Source organism: Symphodus melops (assembly GCF_947650265.1).
Source record: "Symphodus melops genome assembly, chromosome: 1".
Taxonomy (NCBI): domain Eukaryota; kingdom Metazoa; phylum Chordata; class Actinopteri; order Labriformes; family Labridae; genus Symphodus; species Symphodus melops.
This window is the reverse complement of record NC_136691.1, coordinates 26,506,964-26,533,382: the sequence shown is the minus strand read 5'-3', so window position 1 is coordinate 26,533,382 and position 26,419 is coordinate 26,506,964.

Genomic DNA, 26,419 nt, shown 5'->3' with positions numbered 1-26,419 from the left:
TGTGTGTGTGTGTGTGTGTGTGTGTGTGTGTGTGTGTGTGTGTGTGTGTGTGTGTGTGTGTGTGTGTGTGTGTGTGTGTGTGTGTGTGTGTGTGTGTGTGTGTGTGTGTGTGTGTGTGTGTGTGTGTGTGTGTGTGTGTGTGTGTTAAATCCAACCCAGCTGGAGGACACCGCCACCCAACGCTCCGCCAGGCGAAGGCTCTGTCATCAAGGACTGCATAGACTTGAAGAGGAGTGAGTGGAACGACGGACGCCAAAGGAGACATGACGCCCGTATTGCACCTAGCCTCCCTTTGACTTACCTGCTCTGACTGTGGTGGACGGCTCACTATTCCTCACCGATGTCACAAGTGAGGAAACTTCAATTCCCAGAGACGACATTGCACACCGGGGTTTGAGTTTCGGATTTGCACAGTTTTTGCTCTCTCTCTGACACGCACAGATAATGATTCATGGGTGACTCCCTGGTGTCATGTCACAGCTGAACTAACGCCAGGTGAATGCTCCGTCATGGAGGACATATATCAAAGTCTTAATATAAAATTTTAGTGTAGAGAATGTGAATGCTTCAGGTTTGAATGTGTAAGTTTGGCAAGTTTTAACAGCTCGTGTGTGTGTGTGTGTGTGTGTGTGTGTGTGTGTGTGTGTGTGTGTTAAATCCAACCCAGCTGGAGGACACCGCCACCCAACGCTCCGCCAGGCGAAGGCTCTGTCATCAAGGACTGCATAGACTTGAAGAGGAGTGAGTGGAACGACGGACGCCAAAGGAGACATGACGCCCGTATTGCACCTAGCCTCCCTTTGACTTACCTGCTCTGACTGTGGTGGACGGCTCACTATTCCTCACCGATGTCACAAGTGAGGAAACTTCAATTCCCAGAGACGACATTGCACACCGGGGTTTGAGTTTCGGATTTGCACAGTTTTTGCTCTCTCTCTGACACGCACAGATAATGATTCATGGGTGACTCCCTGGTGTCATGTCACAGCTGAACTAACGCCAGGTGAATGCTCCGTCATGGAGGACATATATCAAAGTCTTAATATAAAATTTTAGTGTAGAGAATGTGAATGCTTCAGGTTTGAATGTGTAAGTTTGGCAAGTTTTAACAGCTCGTGTGTGTGTGTGTGTGTGTGTGTGTGTGTGTGTGTGTGTGTGTGTGTGTGTGTGTGTGTGTGTGTGTGTGTGTGTGTGTGTGTGTGTGTGTGTGTGTGTGTGTGTGTGTGTGTGTGTGTGTGTGTGTGTGTGTGTGTGTGTGTGTGTGTGTGTGTGTGTGTGTGTGTGTGTGTGTGTGTGTGTGTGTGTGTGTGTGTGTGTGTGTGTGTGTGTGTGTGTGTGTGTGTGTGTGTGTGTGTGTGTGTGTGTGTGTGTGTGTGTGTGTTAAATCCAACCCAGCTGGAGGACACCGCCACCCAACGCTCCGCCAGGCGAAGGCTCTGTCATCAAGGACTGCATAGACTTGAAGAGGAGTGAGTGGAACGACGGACGCCAAAGGAGACATGACGCCCGTATTGCACCTAGCCTCCCTTTGACTTACCTGCTCTGACTGTGGTGGACGGCTCACTATTCCTCACCGATGTCACAAGTGAGGAAACTTCAATTCCCAGAGACGACATTGCACACCGGGGTTTGAGTTTCGGATTTGCACAGTTTTTGCTCTCTCTCTGACACGCACAGATAATGATTCATGGGTGACTCCCTGGTGTCATGTCACAGCTGAACTAACGCCAGGTGAATGCTCCGTCATGGAGGACATATATCAAAGTCTTAATATAAAATTTTAGTGTAGAGAATGTGATTTGAATGTGTAAGTTTGGCAAGTTTTAACAGCTCGTGTGTGTGTGTGTGTGTGTGTGTGTGTGTGTGTGTGTTAAATCCAACCCAGCTGGAGGACACCGCCACCCAACGCTCCGCCAGGCGAAGGCTCTGTCATCAAGGACTGCATAGACTTGAAGAGGAGTGAGTGGAACGACGGACGCCAAAGGAGACATGACGCCCGTATTGCACCTAGCCTCCCTTTGACTTACCTGCTCTGACTGTGGTGGACGGCTCACTATTCCTCACCGATGTCACAAGTGAGGAAACTTCAATTCCCAGAGACGACATTGCACACCGGGGTTTGAGTTTCGGATTTGCACAGTTTTTGCTCTCTCTCTGACACGCACAGATAATGATTCATGGGTGACTCCCTGGTGTCATGTCACAGCTGAACTAACGCCAGGTGAATGCTCCGTCATGGAGGACATATATCAAAGTCTTAATATAAAATTTTAGTGTAGAGAATGTGAATGCTTCAGGTTTGAATGTGTAAGTTTGGCAAGTTTTAACAGCTCGTGTGTGTGTGTGTGTGTGTGTGTGTGTGTGTGTGTGTGTGTGTGTGTGTGTGTGTGTGTGTGTGTGTGTGTGTGTGTGTGTGTGTGTGTGTGTGTGTGTGTGTGTGTGTGTGTGTGTGTGTGTGTGTGTGTGTGTGTGTGTGTGTGTGTGTGTGTGTGTGTGTGTGTGTGTGTGTGTGTGTGTGTGTGTGTGTGTGTGTGTGTGTGTGTGTGTGTGTGTGTGTGTGTGTGTGTGTGTGTGTGTGTGTGTGTGTGTGTGTGTGTGTTAAATCCAACCCAGCTGGAGGACACCGCCACCCAACGCTCCGCCAGGCGAAGGCTCTGTCATCAAGGACTGCATAGACTTGAAGAGGAGTGAGTGGAACGACGGACACCAAAGGAGACATGACGCCCGTATTGCACCTAGCCTCCCTTTGACTTACCTGCTCTGACTGTGGTGGACGGCTCACTATTCCTCACCGATGTCACAAGTGAGGAAACTTCAATTCCCAGAGACGACATTGCACACCGGGGTTTGAGTTTCGGATTTGCACAGTTTTTGCTCTCTCTCTGACACGCACAGATAATGATTCATGGGTGACTCCCTGGTGTCATGTCACAGCTGAACTAACGCCAGGTGAATGCTCCGTCATGGAGGACATATATCAAAGTCTTAATATAAAATTTTAGTGTAGAGAATGTGAATGCTTCAGGTTTGAATGTGTAAGTTTGGCAAGTTTTAACAGCTCGTGTGTGTGTGTGTGTGTGTGTGTGTGTGTGTGTGTGTGTGTGTGTGTGTGTGTGTGTGTGTGTGTGTGTGTGTGTGTGTGTGTGTGTGTGTGTGTGTGTGTGTGTGTGTGTGTGTGTGTGTGTGTGTGTGTGTGTGTGTGTGTGTGTGTGTGTGTGTGTGTGTGTGTGTGTGTGTGTTAAATCCAACCCAGCTGGAGGACACCGCCACCCAACGCTCCGCCAGGCGAAGGCTCTGTCATCAAGGACTGCATAGACTTGAAGAGGAGTGAGTGGAACGACGGACGCCAAAGGAGACATGACGCCCGTATTGCACCTAGCCTCCCTTTGACTTACCTGCTCTGACTGTGGTGGACGGCTCACTATTCCTCACCGATGTCACAAGTGAGGAAACTTCAATTCCCAGAGACGACATTGCACACCGGGGTTTGAGTTTCGGATTTGCACAGTTTTTGCTCTCTCTCTGACACGCACAGATAATGATTCATGGGTGACTCCCTGGTGTCATGTCACAGCTGAACTAACGCCAGGTGAATGCTCCGTCATGGAGGACATATATCAAAGTCTTAATATAAAATTTTAGTGTAGAGAATGTGAATGCTTCAGGTTTGAATGTGTAAGTTTGGCAAGTTTTAACAGCTCGTGTGTGTGTGTGTGTGTGTGTGTGTGTGTGTGTGTTAAATCCAACCCAGCTGGAGGACACCGCCACCCAACGCTCCGCCAGGCGAAGGCTCTGTCATCAAGGACTGCATAGACTTGAAGAGGAGTGAGTGGAACGACGGACGCCAAAGGAGACATGAGGCCCGTATTGCACCTAGCCTCCCTTGGACTTAACTGCTCTGACTGTGGCGGACAGCTCACTATTCCTCACCGATGTCACAAGTGAGGAAACTTCAATTCCCAGAGACGACATTGCACACCGGGGTTTGAGCTTCGGATTAAATAGCATATTGCAGGTTAAATCTTTTTTTTTTTGTAAATTAACACTTCACCTTGTCCGATAATGGCTGTAGAATAAGCACGTGAATTTTCTGTATGTTCCTCACCACTAAAGGGCTCTAATTTAAAGATTAAAGTAGCTGTTTTTAGTGTAGCTGTGTTTAGGACAGCGTGCATGGATTACGTGCAGTGGACGTGTGCTGTGAACTCGCATCAGGAGCATACTACACTATAGACTTTATTTTTCACAACAACTTGACCACTGGGCTGGATCAGGAAAAAAAACAAATCAACATCAGTGCTGCATTTGCACAGGCTTTGGTGTCTCTCTCACACGCACAGATAATAATTCATGGGGGACTCCCTGGTGTCATGTCACAGCTGAACTAACGCCAGGCGAAGGCTATGTCATCGAGGACATATATCAAAGTCTTGATATAAAATTTTAGTGAAAAGAATGTGAATGCCTCAGGTTTGACTGTGTAAGTTTGGGAAGTTTTAACAGCTCAAGTGTGTGTGTGTGTGTGTGTGTGTGTGTGTGTGTGTGTGTGTGTGTGTGTGTGTGTGTGTGTGTGTGTGTGTGTGTGTGTGTGTGTGTGTGTGTGTGTGTGTGTGTGTGTGTGTGTGTGTGTGTGTGTGTGTGTGTGTGTGTGTGTGTGTGTGTGTGTGTGTGTGTGTGTGTGTGTGTGTGTGTGTGTGTGTGTGTGTGTGTGTGTGTGTGTGTGTGTGTGTGTGTGTGTGTTAAATCCAACCCAGCTGGAGGACACCGCCACCCAACGCTCCGCCAGGCGAAGGCTCTGTCATCAAGGACTGCATAGACTTGAAGAGGAGTGAGTGGAACGACGGACGCCAAAGGAGACATGAGGCCCGTATTGCACCTAGCCTCCCTTGGACTTAACTGCTCTGACTGTGGCGGACAGCTCACTATTCCTCACCGATGTCACAAGTGAGGAAACTTCAATTCCCAGAGACGACATTGCACACCGGGGTTTGAGCTTCGGATTAAATAGCATATTGCAGGTTAAATCTTTTTTTTTTTGTAAATTAACACTTCACCTTGTCCGATAATGGCTGTAGAATAAGCACGTGAATTTTCTGTATGTTCCTCACCACTAAAGGGCTCTAATTTAAAGATTAAAGTAGCTGTTTTTAGTGTAGCTGTGTTTAGGACAGCGTGCATGGATTACGTGCAGTGGACGTGTGCTGTGAACTCGCATCAGGAGCATACTACACTATAGACTTTATTTTTCACAACAACTTGACCACTGGGCTGGATCAGGAAAAAAAACAAATCAACATCAGTGCTGCATTTGCACAGGCTTTGGTGTCTCTCTCACACGCACAGATAATAATTCATGGGGGACTCCCTGGTGTCATGTCACAGCTGAACTAACGCCAGGCGAAGGCTCTGTCATCGAGGACATATACTCAACAAAAATATAAACGCAACACTTTTGTTTTTGCTCCCATTTGTCATGAGATGGACTCAAAGATCTAAAATTCATTCCAGATACACAATATTACCATTTCTCTCAAACATTGTTCATAAATCTGTCTAAATGTGTGATAGTGAGCACTTTTGCTTTGCTGAGACAATCCATCCCACCTCACAGGTGTGCCACATCAAGATGCTCATCAGACACCATGATTAGTGCATAGGTGTACCTTAGACTGTCCACAATAAAAGGCCACCCTGAAATGTGCAGTTTTTGCTTTATTGAGGGTCTGGGGACTCAGAACCAGTCAGTATCTGGTGTGACCACCATTTGCCTCATGCAGTGCAACACATCTTCTTCGCATAGAGTTTATCAGATTGTCAATTGTGGCCTGTGGAATGTTGGTCCACTCCTCTTCAATGGCTGTGCGAAGTTGCTGGATATTAGTGGGAACTGGTACGCGCTGTCGTATACGCCGGTCAAGCACATCCCAAACATGCTCAATGGGTGACATGTCCGGTGAGTATGCTGGCCATGCAAGAACTGGGACATTTTCAGCTTCCAAGAATTGTGTACAGATCCTTGCAACATGGGGCCGTGCATTATCTTGCTGAAACATGAGGTGATGTTCATGGATGTATGGCACAACAATGGGCCTCAGGATCTCATCACGGTATCTCTGTGCATTCAAAATGCCATCAATAAAATGCACCTGTGTTCTTCGTCCATAACAGATGCCTGCCCATACCATAACCCCACCACCACCATGGGCCACTCGATCCACAACATTGACATCAGCAAAGCGCTCACCCACACGACGCCACACACGCTGTCTGCCATCTGCCCTGAACAATGTAAACCGAGATTCATCCGTGAAGAGAACACCTCTCCAACGTGCCAGACGCCATCGAATGTGAGCATTTGCCCACTCAAGTCTGTTACGGCGACGATCTGGAGTCAGGTTGAGACCCCGATGAGGACGACGAGCATGCAGTTGAGCTTCCCTGAGACGGTTTCTGACAGTTTGTGCAGAAATTCTTTGGTTATGCAAACCAATTGTTTCAGCAGCTGTCTGAGTAGCTGGTCTCAGACGATCTTGGAGGTGAACCTGCTGGATGTGGAGGTCCTGGGCTGGTGTGGTTACACGTGGTCTGCGGTTGTGAGGCCGGTTGGATGTACTGCCATATTCTCTGAAACGCCTTTGGAGACGGCTTATGGTGGAGAAATGAACATTCAATGCCCGAGCAACAGATCTGGTTGACATTCCTGCTGTCAGCATGCCAATTGCACGCTCCCTCAATGCTTGCGCCATCTGTGGCATTTTGCTGTGAGACAAAACTGCACATTTCAGAGTGGCCTTTTATTGTGGGCAGTATAAGGTACACCTGTGCACTAATCATGGTGTCTGATGAGCATCTTGATGTGGCACACCTGTGAGGTGGGATGGATTGTCTCAGCAAAGCAAAAGTGCTCACTATCACACATTTAGACAGATTTATGAACAATGTTTGAGAGAAATGGTAATATTGTGTATCTGGAATGAATTTTAGATCTTTGAGTCCATCTCATGACAAATGGGAGCAAAAACAAAAGTGTTGCGTTTATATTTTTGTTGAGTGTATATCAAAGTCTTGATATAAAATTTTTGTGAAAAGAATGTGAATGCCTCAGGTTTGAATGTGTAAGTTTGGGAAGTTTTAACAGCTCAACTGTGTGTGTGTGTGTGTGTGTGTGTGTGTGTGTGTGTGTGTGTGTGTGTGTGTGTGTGTGTGTGTGTGTGTGTGTGTGTGTGTGTGTGTGTGTGTGTGTGTGTGTGTGTGTGTGTGTGTGTGTGTGTGTGTGTGTGTGTGTGTGTGTGTGTGTGTGTGTGTGTGTGTGTGTGTGTGTGTGTGTGTGTGTGTGTGTGTGTGTGTGTGTGTGTGTGTTAAATCCAACCCAGCTGGAGGACACCGCCACCCAACGCTCCGCCAGGCGAAGGCTCTGTCATCAAGGACTGCATAGACTTGAAGAGGAGTGAGTGGAACGACGGACGCCAAAGGAGACATGACGCCCGTATTGCACCTAGCCTCCCTTTGACTTACCTGCTCTGACTGTGGTGGACGGCTCACTATTCCTCACCGATGTCACAAGTGAGGAAACTTCTATTCCCAGAGACGACATTGCACACCGGGGTTTGAGTTTCGGATTTGCACAGTTTTTGCTCTCTCTCTGACACGCACAGATAATGATTCATGGGTGACTCCCTGGTGTCATGTCACAGCTGAACTAACGCCAGGTGAATGCTCCGTCATGGAGGACATATATCAAAGTCTTAATATAAAATTTTAGTGTAGAGAATGTGAATGCTTCAGGTTTGAATGTGTAAGTTTGGCAAGTTTTAACAGCTCGTGTGTGTGTGTGTGTGTGTGTGTGTTAAATCCAACCCAGCTGGAGGACACCGCCACCCAACGCTCCGCCAGGCGAAGGCTCTGTCATCAAGGACTGCATAGACTTGAAGAGGAGTGAGTGGAACGACGGACGCCAAAGGAGACATGAGGCCCGTATTGCACCTAGCCTCCCTTGGACTTAACTGCTCTGACTGTGGCGGACAGCTCACTATTCCTCACCGATGTCACAAGTGAGGAAACTTCAATTCCCAGAGACGACATTGCACACCGGGGTTTGAGCTTCGGATTAAATAGCATATTGCAGGTTAAATCTTTTTTTTTTTGTAAATTAACACTTCACCTTGTCCGATAATGGCTGTAGAATAAGCACGTGAATTTTCTGTATGTTCCTCACCACTAAAGGGCTCTAATTTAAAGATTAAAGTAGCTGTTTTTAGTGTAGCTGTGTTTAGGACAGCGTGCATGGATTACGTGCAGTGGACGTGTGCTGTGAACTCGCATCAGGAGCATACTACACTATAGACTTTATTTTTCACAACAACTTGACCACTGGGCTGGATCAGGAAAAAAAACAAATCAACATCAGTGCTGCATTTGCACAGGCTTTGGTGTCTCTCTCACACGCACAGATAATAATTCATGGGGGACTCCCTGGTGTCATGTCACAGCTGAACTAACGCCAGGCGAAGGCTCTGTCATCGAGGACATATATCAAAGTCTTGATATAAAATTTTTGTGAAAAGAATGTGAATGCCTCAGGTTTGAATGTGTAAGTTTGGGAAGTTTTAACAGCTCAACTGTGTGTGTGTGTGTGTGTGTGTGTGTGTGTGTGTGTGTGTGTGTGTGTGTGTGTGTGTGTGTGTGTGTGTGTGTGTGTGTGTGTGTGTGTGTGTGTGTGTGTGTGTGTGTGTGTGTGTGTGTGTGTGTGTGTGTGTGTGTGTGTGTGTGTGTGTGTGTGTGTGTGTGTGTGTGTGTGTGTGTGTGTGTGTGTGTGTGTGTGTGTGTGTGTGTGTGTGTGTGTGTTAAATCCAACCCAGCTGGAGGACACCGCCACCCAACGCTCCGCCAGGCGAAGGCTCTGTCATCAAGGACTGCATAGACTTGAAGAGGAGTGAGTGGAACGACGGACGCCAAAGGAGACATGACGCCCGTATTGCACCTAGCCTCCCTTTGACTTACCTGCTCTGACTGTGGTGGACGGCTCACTATTCCTCACCGATGTCACAAGTGAGGAAACTTCTATTCCCAGAGACGACATTGCACACCGGGGTTTGAGTTTCGGATTTGCACAGTTTTTGCTCTCTCTCTGACACGCACAGATAATGATTCATGGGTGACTCCCTGGTGTCATGTCACAGCTGAACTAACGCCAGGTGAATGCTCCGTCATGGAGGACATATATCAAAGTCTTAATATAAAATTTTAGTGTAGAGAATGTGAATGCTTCAGGTTTGAATGTGTAAGTTTGGCAAGTTTTAACAGCTCGTGTGTGTGTGTGTGTGTGTGTGTGTTAAATCCAACCCAGCTGGAGGACACCGCCACCCAACGCTCCGCCAGGCGAAGGCTCTGTCATCAAGGACTGCATAGACTTGAAGAGGAGTGAGTGGAACGACGGACGCCAAAGGAGACATGAGGCCCGTATTGCACCTAGCCTCCCTTGGACTTAACTGCTCTGACTGTGGCGGACAGCTCACTATTCCTCACCGATGTCACAAGTGAGGAAACTTCAATTCCCAGAGACGACATTGCACACCGGGGTTTGAGCTTCGGATTAAATAGCATATTGCAGGTTAAATCTTTTTTTTTTTGTAAATTAACACTTCACCTTGTCCGATAATGGCTGTAGAATAAGCACGTGAATTTTCTGTATGTTCCTCACCACTAAAGGGCTCTAATTTAAAGATTAAAGTAGCTGTTTTTAGTGTAGCTGTGTTTAGGACAGCGTGCATGGATTACGTGCAGTGGACGTGTGCTGTGAACTCGCATCAGGAGCATACTACACTATAGACTTTATTTTTCACAACAACTTGACCACTGGGCTGGATCAGGAAAAAAAACAAATCAACATCAGTGCTGCATTTGCACAGGCTTTGGTGTCTCTCTCACACGCACAGATAATAATTCATGGGGGACTCCCTGGTGTCATGTCACAGCTGAACTAACGCCAGGCGAAGGCTATGTCATCGAGGACATATATCAAAGTCTTGATATAAAATTTTAGTGAAAAGAATGTGAATGCCTCAGGTTTGACTGTGTAAGTTTGGGAAGTTTTAACAGCTCAAGTGTGTGTGTGTGTGTGTGTGTGTGTGTGTGTGTGTGTGTGTGTGTGTGTGTGTGTGTGTGTGTGTGTGTGTGTGTGTGTGTGTGTGTGTGTGTGTGTGTGTGTGTGTGTGTGTGTGTGTGTGTGTGTGTGTGTGTGTGTGTGTGTGTGTGTGTGTGTGTGTGTGTGTGTGTGTGTGTGTGTGTGTGTGTGTGTGTGTGTGTGTGTGTGTGTGTGTGTGTGTGTGTGTGTGTGTGTGTGTGTGTGTGTGTGTGTGTGTGTGTGTGTGTGTGTGTGTGTGTGTGTGTGTGTGTGTGTGTGTGTGTGTGTGTGTGTTAAATCCAACCCAGCTGGAGGACACCGCCACCCAACGCTCCGCCAGGCGAAGGCTCTGTCATCAAGGACTGCATAGACTTGAAGAGGAGTGAGTGGAACGACGGACGCCAAAGGAGACATGACGCCCGTATTGCACCTAGCCTCCCTTTGACTTACCTGCTCTGACTGTGGTGGACGGCTCACTATTCCTCACCGATGTCACAAGTGAGGAAACTTCAATTCCCAGAGACGACATTGCACACCGGGGTTTGAGTTTCGGATTTGCACAGTTTTTGCTCTCTCTCTGACACGCACAGATAATGATTCATGGGTGACTCCCTGGTGTCATGTCACAGCTGAACTAACGCCAGGTGAATGCTCCGTCATGGAGGACATATATCAAAGTCTTAATATAAAATTTTAGTGTAGAGAATGTGAATGCTTCAGGTTTGAATGTGTAAGTTTGGCAAGTTTTAACAGCTCGTGTGTGTGTGTGTGTGTGTGTGTGTGTGTTAAATCCAACCCAGCTGGAGGACACCGCCACCCAACGCTCCGCCAGGCGAAGGCTCTGTCATCAAGGACTGCATAGACTTGAAGAGGAGTGAGTGGAACGACGGACGCCAAAGGAGACATGAGGCCCGTATTGCACCTAGCCTCCCTTGGACTTAACTGCTCTGACTGTGGCGGACAGCTCACTATTCCTCACCGATGTCACAAGTGAGGAAACTTCAATTCCCAGAGACGACATTGCACACCGGGGTTTGAGCTTCGGATTAAATAGCATATTGCAGGTTAAATCTTTTTTTTTTTGTAAATTAACACTTCACCTTGTCCGATAATGGCTGTAGAATAAGCACGTGAATTTTCTGTATGTTCCTCACCACTAAAGGGCTCTAATTTAAAGATTAAAGTAGCTGTTTTTAGTGTAGCTGTGTTTAGGACAGCGTGCATGGATTACGTGCAGTGGACGTGTGCTGTGAACTCGCATCAGGAGCATACTACACTATAGACTTTATTTTTCACAACAACTTGACCACTGGGCTGGATCAGGAAAAAAAACAAATCAACATCAGTGCTGCATTTGCACAGGCTTTGGTGTCTCTCTCACACGCACAGATAATAATTCATGGGGGACTCCCTGGTGTCATGTCACAGCTGAACTAACGCCAGGCGAAGGCTCTGTCATCGAGGACATATATCAAAGTCTTGATATAAAATTTTTGTGAAAAGAATGTGAATGCCTCAGGTTTCAATGTGTAAGTTTGGGAAGTTTTAACAGCTCAACTGTGTGTGTGTGTGTGTGTGTGTGTGTGTGTGTGTGTGTGTGTGTGTGTGTGTGTGTGTGTGTGTGTGTGTGTGTGTGTGTGTGTGTGTGTGTGTGTGTGTGTGTGTGTGTGTGTGTGTGTGTGTGTGTGTGTGTGTGTGTGTGTGTGTGTGTGTGTGTGTGTGTGTGTGTGTGTGTGTGTGTGTGTGTGTGTGTGTGTGTGTGTGTGTGTGTGTGTGTGTGTGTGTGTGTGTGTGTGTGTGTGTGTGTGTGTGTGTGTGTGTGTGTGTGTGTGTGTGTGTGTGTGTGTGTGTGTGTGTGTGTGTGTGTGTGTGTGTGTGTGTGTTAAATCCAACCCAGCTGGAGGACACCGCCACCCAACGCTCCGCCAGGCGAAGGCTCTGTCATCAAGGACTGCATAGACTTGAAGAGGAGTGAGTGGAACGACGGACGCCAAAGGAGACATGACGCCCGTATTGCACCTAGCCTCCCTTTGACTTACCTGCTCTGACTGTGGTGGACGGCTCACTATTCCTCACCGATGTCACAAGTGAGGAAACTTCTATTCCCAGAGACGACATTGCACACCGGGGTTTGAGTTTCGGATTTGCACAGTTTTTGCTCTCTCTCTGACACGCACAGATAATGATTCATGGGTGACTCCCTGGTGTCATGTCACAGCTGAACTAACGCCAGGTGAATGCTCCGTCATGGAGGACATATATCAAAGTCTTAATATAAAATTTTAGTGTAGAGAATGTGAATGCTTCAGGTTTGAATGTGTAAGTTTGGCAAGTTTTAACAGCTCGTGTGTGTGTGTGTGTGTGTGTGTGTGTGTGTGTGTGTGTGTTAAATCCAACCCAGCTGGAGGACACCGCCACCCAACGCTCCGCCAGGCGAAGGCTCTGTCATCAAGGACTGCATAGACTTGAAGAGGAGTGAGTGGAACGACGGACGCCAAAGGAGACATGAGGCCCGTATTGCACCTAGCCTCCCTTGGACTTAACTGCTCTGACTGTGGCGGACAGCTCACTATTCCTCACCGATGTCACAAGTGAGGAAACTTCAATTCCCAGAGACGACATTGCACACCGGGGTTTGAGCTTCGGATTAAATAGCATATTGCAGGTTAAATCTTTTTTTTTTTGTAAATTAACACTTCACCTTGTCCGATAATGGCTGTAGAATAAGCACGTGAATTTTCTGTATGTTCCTCACCACTAAAGGGCTCTAATTTAAAGATTAAAGTAGCTGTTTTTAGTGTAGCTGTGTTTAGGACAGCGTGCATGGATTACGTGCAGTGGACGTGTGCTGTGAACTCGCATCAGGAGCATACTACACTATAGACTTTATTTTTCACAACAACTTGACCACTGGGCTGGATCAGGAAAAAAAACAAATCAACATCAGTGCTGCATTTGCACAGGCTTTGGTGTCTCTCTCACACGCACAGATAATAATTCATGGGGGACTCCCTGGTGTCATGTCACAGCTGAACTAACGCCAGGCGAAGGCTCTGTCATCGAGGACATATATCAAAGTCTTGATATAAAATTGTAGTGAAAAGAATGTGAATGCCTCAGGTTTGACTGTGTAAGTTTGGGAAGTTTTAACAGCTCAAGTGTGTGTGTGTGTGTGTGTGTGTGTGTGTGTGTGTGTGTGTGTGTGTGTGTGTGTGTGTGTGTGTGTGTGTGTGTGTGTGTGTGTGTGTGTGTGTGTGTGTGTGTGTGTGTGTGTGTGTGTGTGTGTGTGTGTGTGTGTGTGTGTGTGTGTGTGTGTGTGTGTGTGTGTGTGTGTGTGTGTGTGTGTGTGTGTGTGTGTGTGTGTGTGTGTGTGTGTGTGTGTGTGTGTGTGTGTTAAATCCAACCCAGCTGGAGGACACCGCCACCCAACGCTCCGCCAGGCGAAGGCTCTGTCATCAAGGACTGCATAGACTTGAAGAGGAGTGAGTGGAACGACGGACGCCAAAGGAGACATGACGCCCGTATTGCACCTAGCCTCCCTTTGACTTACCTGCTCTGACTGTGGTGGACGGCTCACCCTAGCCTCCCTTTGACTTACCTGCTCTGACTGTGGTGGACGGCTCACTATTCCTCACCGATGTCACAAGTGAGGAAACTTCAATTCCCAGAGACGACATTGCACACCGGGGTTTGAGTTTCGGATTTGCACAGTTTTTGCTCTCTCTCTGACACGCACAGATAATGATTCATGGGTGACTCCCTGGTGTCATGTCACAGCTGAACTAACGCCAGGTGAATGCTCCGTCATGGAGGACATATATCAAAGTCTTAATATAAAATTTTAGTGTAGAGAATGTGAATGCTTCAGGTTTGAATGTGTAAGTTTGGCAAGTTTTAACAGCTCAAGTGTGTGTGTGTGTGTGTGTGTGTGTGTGTGTGTGTGTGTGTGTTAAATCCAACCCAGCTGGAGGACACCGCCACCCAACGCTCCGCCAGGCGAAGGCTCTGTCATCAAGGACTGCATAGACTTGAAGAGGAGTGAGTGGAACGACGGACGCCAAAGGAGACATGAGGCCCGTATTGCACCTAGCCTCCCTTGGACTTAACTGCTCTGACTGTGGCGGACAGCTCACTATTCCTCACCGATGTCACAAGTGAGGAAACTTCAATTCCCAGAGACGACATTGCACACCGGGGTTTGAGCTTCGGATTAAATAGCATATTGCAGGTTAAATCTTTTTTTTTTTGTAAATTAACACTTCACCTTGTCCGATAATGGCTGTAGAATAAGCACGTGAATTTTCTGTATGTTCCTCACCACTAAAGGGCTCTAATTTAAAGATTAAAGTAGCTGTTTTTAGTGTAGCTGTGTTTAGGACAGCGTGCATGGATTACGTGCAGTGGACGTGTGCTGTGAACTCGCATCAGGAGCATACTACACTATAGACTTTATTTTTCACAACAACTTGACCACTGGGCTGGATCAGGAAAAAAAACAAATCAACATCAGTGCTGCATTTGCACAGGCTTTGGTGTCTCTCTCACACGCACAGATAATAATTCATGGGGGACTCCCTGGTGTCATGTCACAGCTGAACTAACGCCAGGCGAAGGCTCTGTCATCGAGGACATATATCAAAGTCTTGATATAAAATTTTTGTGAAAAGAATGTGAATGCCTCAGGTTTGAATGTGTAAGTTTGGGAAGTTTTAACAGCTCAACTGTGTGTGTGTGTGTGTGTGTGTGTGTGTGTGTGTGTGTGTGTGTGTGTGTGTGTGTGTGTGTGTGTGTGTGTGTGTGTGTGTGTGTGTGTGTGTGTGTGTGTGTGTGTGTGTGTGTGTGTGTGTGTGTGTGTGTGTGTGTGTGTGTGTGTGTGTGTGTGTGTGTGTGTGTGTGTGTGTGTGTGTGTGTGTGTGTGTGTGTGTGTGTGTGTGTGTGTGTGTGTGTGTGTGTGTGTGTGTGTGTGTGTGTGTGTGTGTGTGTGTGTGTGTGTGTGTGTGTGTGTGTGTGTGTGTGTGTGTGTGTGTGTGTGTGTGTGTGTGTGTGTGTGTGTGTGTGTGTGTGTGTGTGTGTGTGTGTGTTAAATCCAACCCAGCTGGAGGACACCGCCACCCAACGCTCCGCCAGGCGAAGGCTCTGTCATCAAGGACTGCATAGACTTGAAGAGGAGTGAGTGGAACGACGGACGCCAAAGGAGACATGACGCCCGTATTGCACCTAGCCTCCCTTTGACTTACCTGCTCTGACTGTGGTGGACGGCTCACTATTCCTCACCGATGTCACAAGTGAGGAAACTTCTATTCCCAGAGACGACATTGCACACCGGGGTTTGAGTTTCGGATTTGCACAGTTTTTGCTCTCTCTCTGACACGCACAGATAATGATTCATGGGTGACTCCCTGGTGTCATGTCACAGCTGAACTAACGCCAGGTGAATGCTCCGTCATGGAGGACATATATCAAAGTCTTAATATAAAATTTTAGTGTAGAGAATGTGAATGCTTCAGGTTTGAATGTGTAAGTTTGGCAAGTTTTAACAGCTCGTGTGTGTGTGTGTGTGTGTGTGTGTGTGTGTGTGTTAAATCCAACCCAGCTGGAGGACACCGCCACCCAACGCTCCGCCAGGCGAAGGCTCTGTCATCAAGGACTGCATAGACTTGAAGAGGAGTGAGTGGAACGACGGACGCCAAAGGAGACATGAGGCCCGTATTGCACCTAGCCTCCCTTGGACTTAACTGCTCTGACTGTGGCGGACAGCTCACTATTCCTCACCGATGTCACAAGTGAGGAAACTTCAATTCCCAGAGACGACATTGCACACCGGGGTTTGAGCTTCGGATTAAATAGCATATTGCAGGTTAAATCTTTTTTTTTTTGTAAATTAACACTTCACCTTGTCCGATAATGGCTGTAGAATAAGCACGTGAATTTTCTGTATGTTCCTCACCACTAAAGGGCTCTAATTTAAAGATTAAAGTAGCTGTTTTTAGTGTAGCTGTGTTTAGGACAGCGTGCATGGATTACGTGCAGTGGACGTGTGCTGTGAACTCGCATCAGGAGCATACTACACTATAGACTTTATTTTTCACAACAACTTGACCACTGGGCTGGATCAGGAAAAAAAACAAATCAACATCAGTGCTGCATTTGCACAGGCTTTGGTGTCTCTCTCACACGCACAGATAATAATTCATGGGGGACTCCCTGGTGTCATGTCACAGCTGAACTAACGCCAGGCGAAGGCTCTGTCATCGAGGACATATATCAAAGTCTTGATATAAAATTTTTGTGAAAAGAATGTGAATGCCTCAGGTTTGAATGTGTAAGTTTGGGAAGTTTTAACAGCTCAACTGTGTGTGTGTGTGTGTGTGTGTGTGTGTGTGTGTGTGTGTGTGTGTGTGTGTGTGTGTGTGTGTGTGTGTGTGTGTGTGTGTGTGTGTGTGTGTGTGTGTGTGTGTGTGTGTGTGTGTGTGTGTGTGTGTGTGTGTGTGTGTGTGTGTGTGTGTGTGTGTGTTAAATCCAACCCAGCTGGAGGACACCGCCACCCAACGCTCCGCCAGGCGAAGGCTCTGTCATCAAGGACTGCATAGACTTGAAGAGGAGTGAGTGGAACGACGGACGCCAAAGGAGACATGACGCCCGTATTGCACCTAGCCTCCCTTTGACTTACCTGCTCTGACTGTGGTGGACGGCTCACTATTCCTCACCGATGTCACAAGTGAGGAAACTTCTATTCCCAGAGACGACATTGCACACCGGGGTTTGAGTTTCGGATTTGCACAGTTTTTGCTCTCTCTCTGACACGCACAGATAATGATTCATGGGTGACTCCCTGGTGTCATGTCACAGCTGAACTAACGCCAGGTGAATGCTCCGTCATGGAGGACATATATCAAAGTCTTAATATAAAATTTTAGTGTAGAGAATGTGAATGCTTCAGGTTTGAATGTGTAAGTTTGGCAAGTTTTAACAGCTCGTGTGTGTGTGTGTGTGTGTGTGTGTGTGTGTGTGTTAAATCCAACCCAGCTGGAGGACACCGCCACCCAACGCTCCGCCAGGCGAAGGCTCTGTCATCAAGGACTGCATAGACTTGAAGAGGAGTGAGTGGAACGACGGACGCCAAAGGAGACATGAGGCCCGTATTGCACCTAGCCTCCCTTGGACTTAACTGCTCTGACTGTGGCGGACAGCTCACTATTCCTCACCGATGTCACAAGTGAGGAAACTTCAATTCCCAGAGACGACATTGCACACCGGGGTTTGAGCTTCGGATTAAATAGCATATTGCAGGTTAAATCTTTTTTTTTTTGTAAATTAACACTTCACCTTGTCCGATAATGGCTGTAGAATAAGCACGTGAATTTTCTGTATGTTCCTCACCACTAAAGGGCTCTAATTTAAAGATTAAAGTAGCTGTTTTTAGTGTAGCTGTGTTTAGGACAGCGTGCATGGATTACGTGCAGTGGACGTGTGCTGTGAACTCGCATCAGGAGCATACTACACTATAGACTTTATTTTTCACAACAACTTGACCACTGGGCTGGATCAGGAAAAAAAACAAATCAACATCAGTGCTGCATTTGCACAGGCTTTGGTGTCTCTCTCACACGCACAGATAATAATTCATGGGGGACTCCCTGGTGTCATGTCACAGCTGAACTAACGCCAGGCGAAGGCTCTGTCATCGAGGACATATATCAAAGTCTTGATATAAAATTTTTGTGAAAAGAATGTGAATGCCTCAGGTTTGAATGTGTAAGTTTGGGAAGTTTTAACAGCTCAACTGTGTGTGTGTGTGTGTGTGTGTGTGTGTGTGTGTGTGTGTGTGTGTGTGTGTGTGTGTGTGTGTGTGTGTGTGTGTGTGTGTGTGTGTGTGTGTGTGTGTGTGTGTGTGTGTGTGTGTGTGTGTGTGTGTGTGTGTGTGTGTGTGTGTGTGTGTGTGTGTGTGTGTGTGTGTGTGTGTGTGTGTGTGTGTGTGTGTGTGTGTGTGTGTGTGTGTGTGTGTGTGTGTGTGTGTGTGTGTGTGTGTGTGTGTGTGTGTGTGTGTGTGTGTGTGTGTGTGTGTGTGTGTGTGTGTGTGTGTGTGTGTGTGTGTGTGTGTGTGTGTGTGTGTGTGTGTGTTAAATCCAACCCAGCTGGAGGACACCGCCACCCAACGCTCCGCCAGGCGAAGGCTCTGTCATCAAGGACTGCATAGACTTGAAGAGGAGTGAGTGGAACGACGGACGCCAAAGGAGACATGACGCCCGTATTGCACCTAGCCTCCCTTTGACTTACCTGCTCTGACTGTGGTGGACGGCTCACTATTCCTCACCGATGTCACAAGTGAGGAAACTTCTATTCCCAGAGACGACATTGCACACCGGGGTTTGAGTTTCGGATTTGCACAGTTTTTGCTCTCTCTCTGACACGCACATGGGTGACTCCCTGGTGTCATGTCACAGCTGAACTAACGCCAGGTGAATGCTCCGTCATGGAGGACATATATCAAAGTCTTAATATAAAATTTTAGTGTAGAGAATGTGAATGCTTCAGGTTTGAATGTGTAAGTTTGGCAAGTTTTAACAGCTCGTGTGTGTGTGTGTGTGTGTGTGTGTGTGTGTGTTAAATCCAACCCAGCTGGAGGACACCGCCACCCAACGCTCCGCCAGGCGAAGGCTCTGTCATCAAGGACTGCATAGACTTGAAGAGGAGTGAGTGGAACGACGGACGCCAAAGGAGACATGAGGCCCGTATTGCACCTAGCCTCCCTTGGACTTAACTGCTCTGACTGTGGCGGACAGCTCACTATTCCTCACCGATGTCACAAGTGAGGAAACTTCAATTCCCAGAGACGACATTGCACACCGGGGTTTGAGCTTCGGATTAAATAGCATATTGCAGGTTAAATCTTTTTTTTTTTGTAAATTAACACTTCACCTTGTCCGATAATGGCTGTAGAATAAGCACGTGAATTTTCTGTATGTTCCTCACCACTAAAGGGCTCTAATTTAAAGATTAAAGTAGCTGTTTTTAGTGTAGCTGTGTTTAGGACAGCGTGCATGGATTACGTGCAGTGGACGTGTGCTGTGAACTCGCATCAGGAGCATACTACACTATAGACTTTATTTTTCACAACAACTTGACCACTGGGCTGGATCAGGAAAAAAAACAAATCAACATCAGTGCTGCATTTGCACAGGCTTTGGTGTCTCTCTCACACGCACAGATAATAATTCATGGGGGACTCCCTGGTGTCATGTCACAGCTGAACTAACGCCAGGCGAAGGCTCTGTCATCGAGGACATATATCAAAGTCTTGATATAAAATTGTAGTGAAAAGAATGTGAATGCCTCAGGTTTGACTGTGTAAGTTTGGGAAGTTTTAACAGCTCAAGTGTGTGTGTGTGTGTGTGTGTGTGTGTGTGTGTGTGTGTGTGTGTGTGTGTGTGTGTGTGTGTGTGTGTGTGTGTGTGTGTGTGTGTGTGTGTGTGTGTGTGTGTGTGTGTGTGTGTGTGTGTGTGTGTGTGTGTGTGTGTGTGTGTGTGTGTGTGTGTGTGTGTGTGTGTGTGTGTGTGTGTGTGTGTGTGTGTGTGTGTGTGTGTGTGTGTGTGTGTGTGTGTGTGTGTGTGTGTGTGTGTGTGTGTGTGTGTGTGTGTGTGTGTGTGTGTGTGTGTGTGTGTGTGTGTGTGTGTGTGTGTGTGTGTGTGTGTGTGTGTGTGTTAAATCCAACCCAGCTGGAGGACACCGCCACCCAACGCTCCGCCAGGCGAAGGCTCTGTCATCAAGGACTGCATAGACTTGAAGAGGAGTGAGTGGAACGACGGACGCCAAAGGAGACATGACGCCCGTATTGCACCTAGCCTCCCTTTGACTTACCTGCTCTGACTGTGGTGGACGGCTCACTATTCCTCACCGATGTCACAAGTGAGGAAACTTCAATTCCCAGAGACGACATTGCACACCGGGGTTTGAGTTTCGGATTTGCACAGTTTTTGCTCTCTCTCTGACACGCACAGATAATGATTCATGGGTGACTCCCTGGTGTCATGTCACAGCTGAACTAACGCCAGGTGAATGCTCCGTCATGGAGGACATATATCAAAGTCTTAATATAAAATTTTAGTGTAGAGAATGTGAATGCTTCAGGTTTGAATGTGTAAGTTTGGCAAGTTTTAACAGCTCAAGTGTGTGTGTGTGTGTGTGTGTGTGTGTGTGTGTGTGTGTTAAATCCAACCCAGCTGGAGGACACCGCCACCCAACGCTCCGCCAGGCGAAGGCTCTGTCATCAAGGACTGCATAGACTTGAAGAGGAGTGAGTGGAACGACGGACGCCAAAGGAGACATGAGGCCCGTATTGCACCTAGCCTCCCTTGGACTTAACTGCTCTGACTGTGGCGGACAGCTCACTATTCCTCACCGATGTCACAAGTGAGGAAACTTCAATTCCCAGAGACGACATTGCACACCGGGGTTTGAGCTTCGGATTAAATAGCATATTGCAGGTTAAATCTTTTTTTTTTTGTAAATTAACACTTCACCTTGTCCGATAATGGCTGTAGAATAAGCACGTGAATTTTCTGTATGTTCCTCACCACTAAAGGGCTCTAATTTAAAGATTAAAGTAGCTGTTTTTAGTGTAGCTGTGTTTAGGACAGCGTGCATGGATTACGTGCAGTGGACGTGTGCTGTGAACTCGCATCAGGAGCATACTACACTATAGACTTTATTTTTCACAACAACTTGACCACTGGGCTGGATCAGGAAAAAAAACAAATCAACATCAGTGCTGCATTTGCACAGGCTTTGGTGTCTCTCTCACACGCACAGATAATAATTCATGGGGGACTCCCTGGTGTCATGTCACAGCTGAACTAACGCCAGGCGAAGGCTCTGTCATCGAGGACATATATCAAAGTCTTGATATAAAATTTTTGTGAAAAGAATGTGAATGCCTCAGGTTTGAATGTGTAAGTTTGGGAAGTTTTAACAGCTCAACTGTGTGTGTGTGTGTGTGTGTGTGTGTGTGTGTGTGTGTGTGTGTGTGTGTGTGTGTGTGTGTGTGTGTGTGTGTGTGTGTGTGTGTGTGTGTGTGTGTGTGTGTGTGTGTGTGTGTGTGTGTGTGTGTGTGTGTGTGTGTGTGTGTGTGTGTGTGTGTGTGTGTGTGTGTGTGTGTGTGTGTGTGTGTGTGTGTGTGTGTGTGTGTGTGTGTGTGTGTGTGTGTGTGTGTGTGTGTGTGTGTGTGTGTGTGTGTGTGTGTGTGTGTGTGTGTGTGTGTGTGTGTGTGTGTGTGTGTGTGTGTGTGTTAAATCCAACCCAGCTGGAGGACACCGCCACCCAACGCTCCGCCAGGCGAAGGCTCTGTCATCAAGGACTGCATAGACTTGAAGAGGAGTGAGTGGAACGACGGACGCCAAAGGAGACATGACGCCCGTATTGCACCTAGCCTCCCTTTGACTTACCTGCTCTGACTGTGGTGGACGGCTCACTATTCCTCACCGATGTCACAAGTGAGGAAACTTCTATTCCCAGAGACGACATTGCACACCGGGGTTTGAGTTTCGGATTTGCACAGTTTTTGCTCTCTCTCTGACACGCACAGATAATGATTCATGGGTGACTCCCTGGTGTCATGTCACAGCTGAACTAACGCCAGGTGAATGCTCCGTCATGGAGGACATATATCAAAGTCTTAATATAAAATTTTAGTGTAGAGAATGTGAATGCTTCAGGTTTGAATGTGTAAGTTTGGCAAGTTTTAACAGCTCGTGTGTGTGTGTGTGTGTGTGTGTGTGTGTGTGTGTTAAATCCAACCCAGCTGGAGGACACCGCCACCCAACGCTCCGCCAGGCGAAGGCTCTGTCATCAAGGACTGCATAGACTTGAAGAGGAGTGAGTGGAACGACGGACGCCAAAGGAGACATGAGGCCCGTATTGCACCTAGCCTCCCTTGGACTTAACTGCTCTGACTGTGGCGGACAGCTCACTATTCCTCACCGATGTCACAAGTGAGGAAACTTCAATTCCCAGAGACGACATTGCACACCGGGGTTTGAGCTTCGGATTAAATAGCATATTGCAGGTTAAATCTTTTTTTTTTTGTAAATTAACACTTCACCTTGTCCGATAATGGCTGTAGAATAAGCACGTGAATTTTCTGTATGTTCCTCACCACTAAAGGGCTCTAATTTAAAGATTAAAGTAGCTGTTTTTAGTGTAGCTGTGTTTAGGACAGCGTGCATGGATTACGTGCAGTGGACGTGTGCTGTGAACTCGCATCAGGAGCATACTACACTATAGACTTTATTTTTCACAACAACTTGACCACTGGGCTGGATCAGGAAAAAAAACAAATCAACATCAGTGCTGCATTTGCACAGGCTTTGGTGTCTCTCTCACACGCACAGATAATAATTCATGGGGGACTCCCTGGTGTCATGTCACAGCTGAACTAACGCCAGGCGAAGGCTCTGTCATCGAGGACATATATCAAAGTCTTGATATAAAATTTTTGTGAAAAGAATGTGAATGCCTCAGGTTTGAATGTGTAAGTTTGGGAAGTTTTAACAGCTCAACTGTGTGTGTGTGTGTGTGTGTGTGTGTGTGTGTGTGTGTGTGTGTGTGTGTGTGTGTGTGTGTGTGTGTGTGTGTGTGTGTGTGTGTGTGTGTGTGTGTGTGTGTGTGTGTGTGTGTGTGTGTGTGTGTGTGTGTGTGTGTGTGTGTGTGTGTGTGTGTGTGTGTGTGTGTGTTAAATCCAACCCAGCTGGAGGACACCGCCACCCAACGCTCCGCCAGGCGAAGGCTCTGTCATCAAGGACTGCATAGACTTGAAGAGGAGTGAGTGGAACGACGGACGCCAAAGGAGACATGACGCCCGTATTGCACCTAGCCTCCCTTTGACTTACCTGCTCTGACTGTGGTGGACGGCTCACTATTCCTCACCGATGTCACAAGTGAGGAAACTTCTATTCCCAGAGACGACATTGCACACCGGGGTTTGAGTTTCGGATTTGCACAGTTTTTGCTCTCTCTCTGACACGCACAGATAATGATTCATGGGTGACTCCCTGGTGTCATGTCACAGCTGAACTAACGCCAGGTGAATGCTCCGTCATGGAGGACATATATCAAAGTCTTAATATAAAATTTTAGTGTAGAGAATGTGAATGCTTCAGGTTTGAATGTGTAAGTTTGGCAAGTTTTAACAGCTCGTGTGTGTGTGTGTGTGTGTGTGTGTGTGTGTGTGTTAAATCCAACCCAGCTGGAGGACACCGCCACCCAACGCTCCGCCAGGCGAAGGCTCTGTCATCAAGGACTGCATAGACTTGAAGAGGAGTGAGTGGAACGACGGACGCCAAAGGAGACATGAGGCCCGTATTGCACCTAGCCTCCCTTGGACTTAACTGCTCTGACTGTGGCGGACAGCTCACTATTCCTCACCGATGTCACAAGTGAGGAAACTTCAATTCCCAGAGACGACATTGCACACCGGGGTTTGAGCTTCGGATTAAATAGCATATTGCAGGTTAAATCTTTTTTTTTTTGTAAATTAACACTTCACCTTGTCCGATAATGGCTGTAGAATAAGCACGTGAATTTTCTGTATGTTCCTCACCACTAAAGGGCTCTAATTTAAAGATTAAAGTAGCTGTTTTTAGTGTAGCTGTGTTTAGGACAGCGTGCATGGATTACGTGCAGTGGACGTGTGCTGTGAACTCGCATCAGGAGCATACTACACTATAGACTTTATTTTTCACAACAACTTGACCACTGGGCTGGATCAGGAAAAAAAACAAATCAACATCAGTGCTGCATTTGCACAGGCTTTGGTGTCTCTCTCACACGCACAGATAATAATTCATGGGGGACTCCCTGGTGTCATGTCACAGCTGAACTAACGCCAGGCGAAGGCTCTGTCATCGAGGACATATATCAAAGTCTTGATATAAAATTTTTGTGAAAAGAATGTGAATGCCTCAGGTTTGAATGTGTAAGTTTGGGAAGTTTTAACAGCTCAACTGTGTGTGTGTGTGTGTGTGTGTGTGTGTGTGTGTGTGTGTGTGTGTGTGTGTGTGTGTGTGTGTGTGTGTGTGTGTGTGTGTGTGTGTGTGTGTGTGTGTGTGTGTGTGTGTGTGTGTGTGTGTGTGTGTGTGTGTGTGTGTGTGTGTGTGTGTGTGTGTGTGTGTGTGTGTGTGTGTGTGTGTGTGTGTGTGTGTGTGTGTGTGTGTGTGTGTGTGTGTGTGTGTGTGTGTGTGTGTGTGTGTGTGTGTGTGTGTGTGTGTGTGTGTGTGTGTGTGTGTGTGTGTGTGTGTGTGTGTGTGTGTGTGTGTGTGTGTGTGTGTGTGTGTGTGTGTGTGTGTGTGTGTGTGTGTGTGTGTGTGTGTGTGTGTGTGTGTGTGTGTGTGTGTGTGTGTGTGTGTGTGTGTGTGTGTGTGTGTGTGTGTGTGTGTGTGTGTGTGTGTGTGTGTGTGTGTGTGTGTGTGTGTGTGTGTGTGTGTGTGTGTGTGTGTGTGTGTGTGTGTGTGTGTGTGTGTGTGTGTGTGTGTGTGTGTGTTAAATCCAACCCAGCTGGAGGACACCGCCACCCAACGCTCCGCCAGGCGAAGGCTCTGTCATCAAGGACTGCATAGACTTGAAGAGGAGTGAGTGGAACGACGGACGCCAAAGGAGACAAGAGGCCCGTATTGCACCTAGCCTCCCTTGGACTTACCTGCTCTGACTGTGGCGGACAGCTCACTATTCCTCACCGATGTCACAAGTGAGGAAACTTCAATTCCCAGAGACGACATTGCACACCGGGGTTTGAGCTTCGGATTTGCACAGGCTTTCTTGTCTTGCACAGACAACTTCTCACTGTTATTTATTTATCATTGCTCTACTTTTGATTTCTTTGTAAAACTTAATTTCGGCTACAAAAAAATAAACGTCTTGCAGCTGGGATGTTCATTTATAGTCTCCTTGTCTGTGCTTTCATTTAAGCCAACCTGTTCTTTGATATTATAATAAATTAACATTAAATTATAAATTACAATAAAGAATGTGGGATCCATCTGATCGTTTTTCTATAAGTCTACGCTAATATAAATTTCATTAATAATAAGCCGTTCCCCCAGAATGCCGCTGAGTAACCATGGTAACACACACTTCCTGTTTCCACCTGAGAGAGTGAAGTTTGTCCCAATGCCTGCTGCTGTATTTCTACCCTACACCTGGATGGAGGGGACTTCATTCAGCTGCGAGTGTGGGCCTTTCTCAGTTCCCTTATTTGCACCGAGTGTCCTCCGAGTTGTCTCCTCCACTTGCGTCTTAGTCCTGCCCACCAGAGATGCACGGACGAAACGAAGCCGAGGAGAGAGGACCGAGGAAATCAGCTTTAAGACACGAGACGTCGTTTCCTCGACAGCGTCACATGACGCGACATCAGCTGATCACGTTCAGCTGTCAATCAGCCGAACAGCTGTTTGTCCACACAAACACGCACTGTATTATTTCTCATCAAACACACACACACACACGCACACACACTGTATTATTTCTAATCAAACACACGCACTGTATTATTTCTCATCAAACACACACACACACACACTGTATTATTTCTAATCAAACACACGCACTGTATTATTTCTCATCAAACACACACAGTTACAGTGTTTAGTGTCTTTACCTGATAAAAAAAAACACCTGAAGAACAACCTGCAGTCTGTTTCAAACCAAAAGGACAGTTTCTACTGACTAAAAGATTTCATTTTGAATTGTCTATAATTATTGATTATTATTAAACAGTTTGGACTGAACCTAGCCTGTATTTAGACAACGAACTGTGTATTTTATAAACGGATATTTATGTGTCAGGATACTGAAAATGATTGATTAGAATCTAAATGATGAAATGTTCAGAAGATAAATAAGTGAGAATATAAAACGGACTCCTCTTCATCAGACTCTTTTTAATCCCAGCTCATAACAGAGCGACTCTTTACAAACTCACTGATGTTCATCATCTGTTTAAATGTCCGACGCTCCGTTTAGCCTCTTTTTAATGTCCCTCTTTTCTCCCCTATTAAACTCTGTTTCACTGAAGTCTGATCCTGTGCAGCGTCCAATCAGTGAGTGATATACGAGAAGGGGGCGTGTCTGTCAGTGAAAAGACTTCGTGAAGTCAGCTCTCGTGTCTCCTCGGATCAGCCTCCTCTCTCCTCGATCCTCTCTCCTCCGTTCGCTATTAGAGCTTTGGGACGATCCTCAACATGGCGGCTTTGGAACTACTTCCGGTTCGACCGAGGACCGAGGAGACTGCAAATAAGGAAAGTGGGT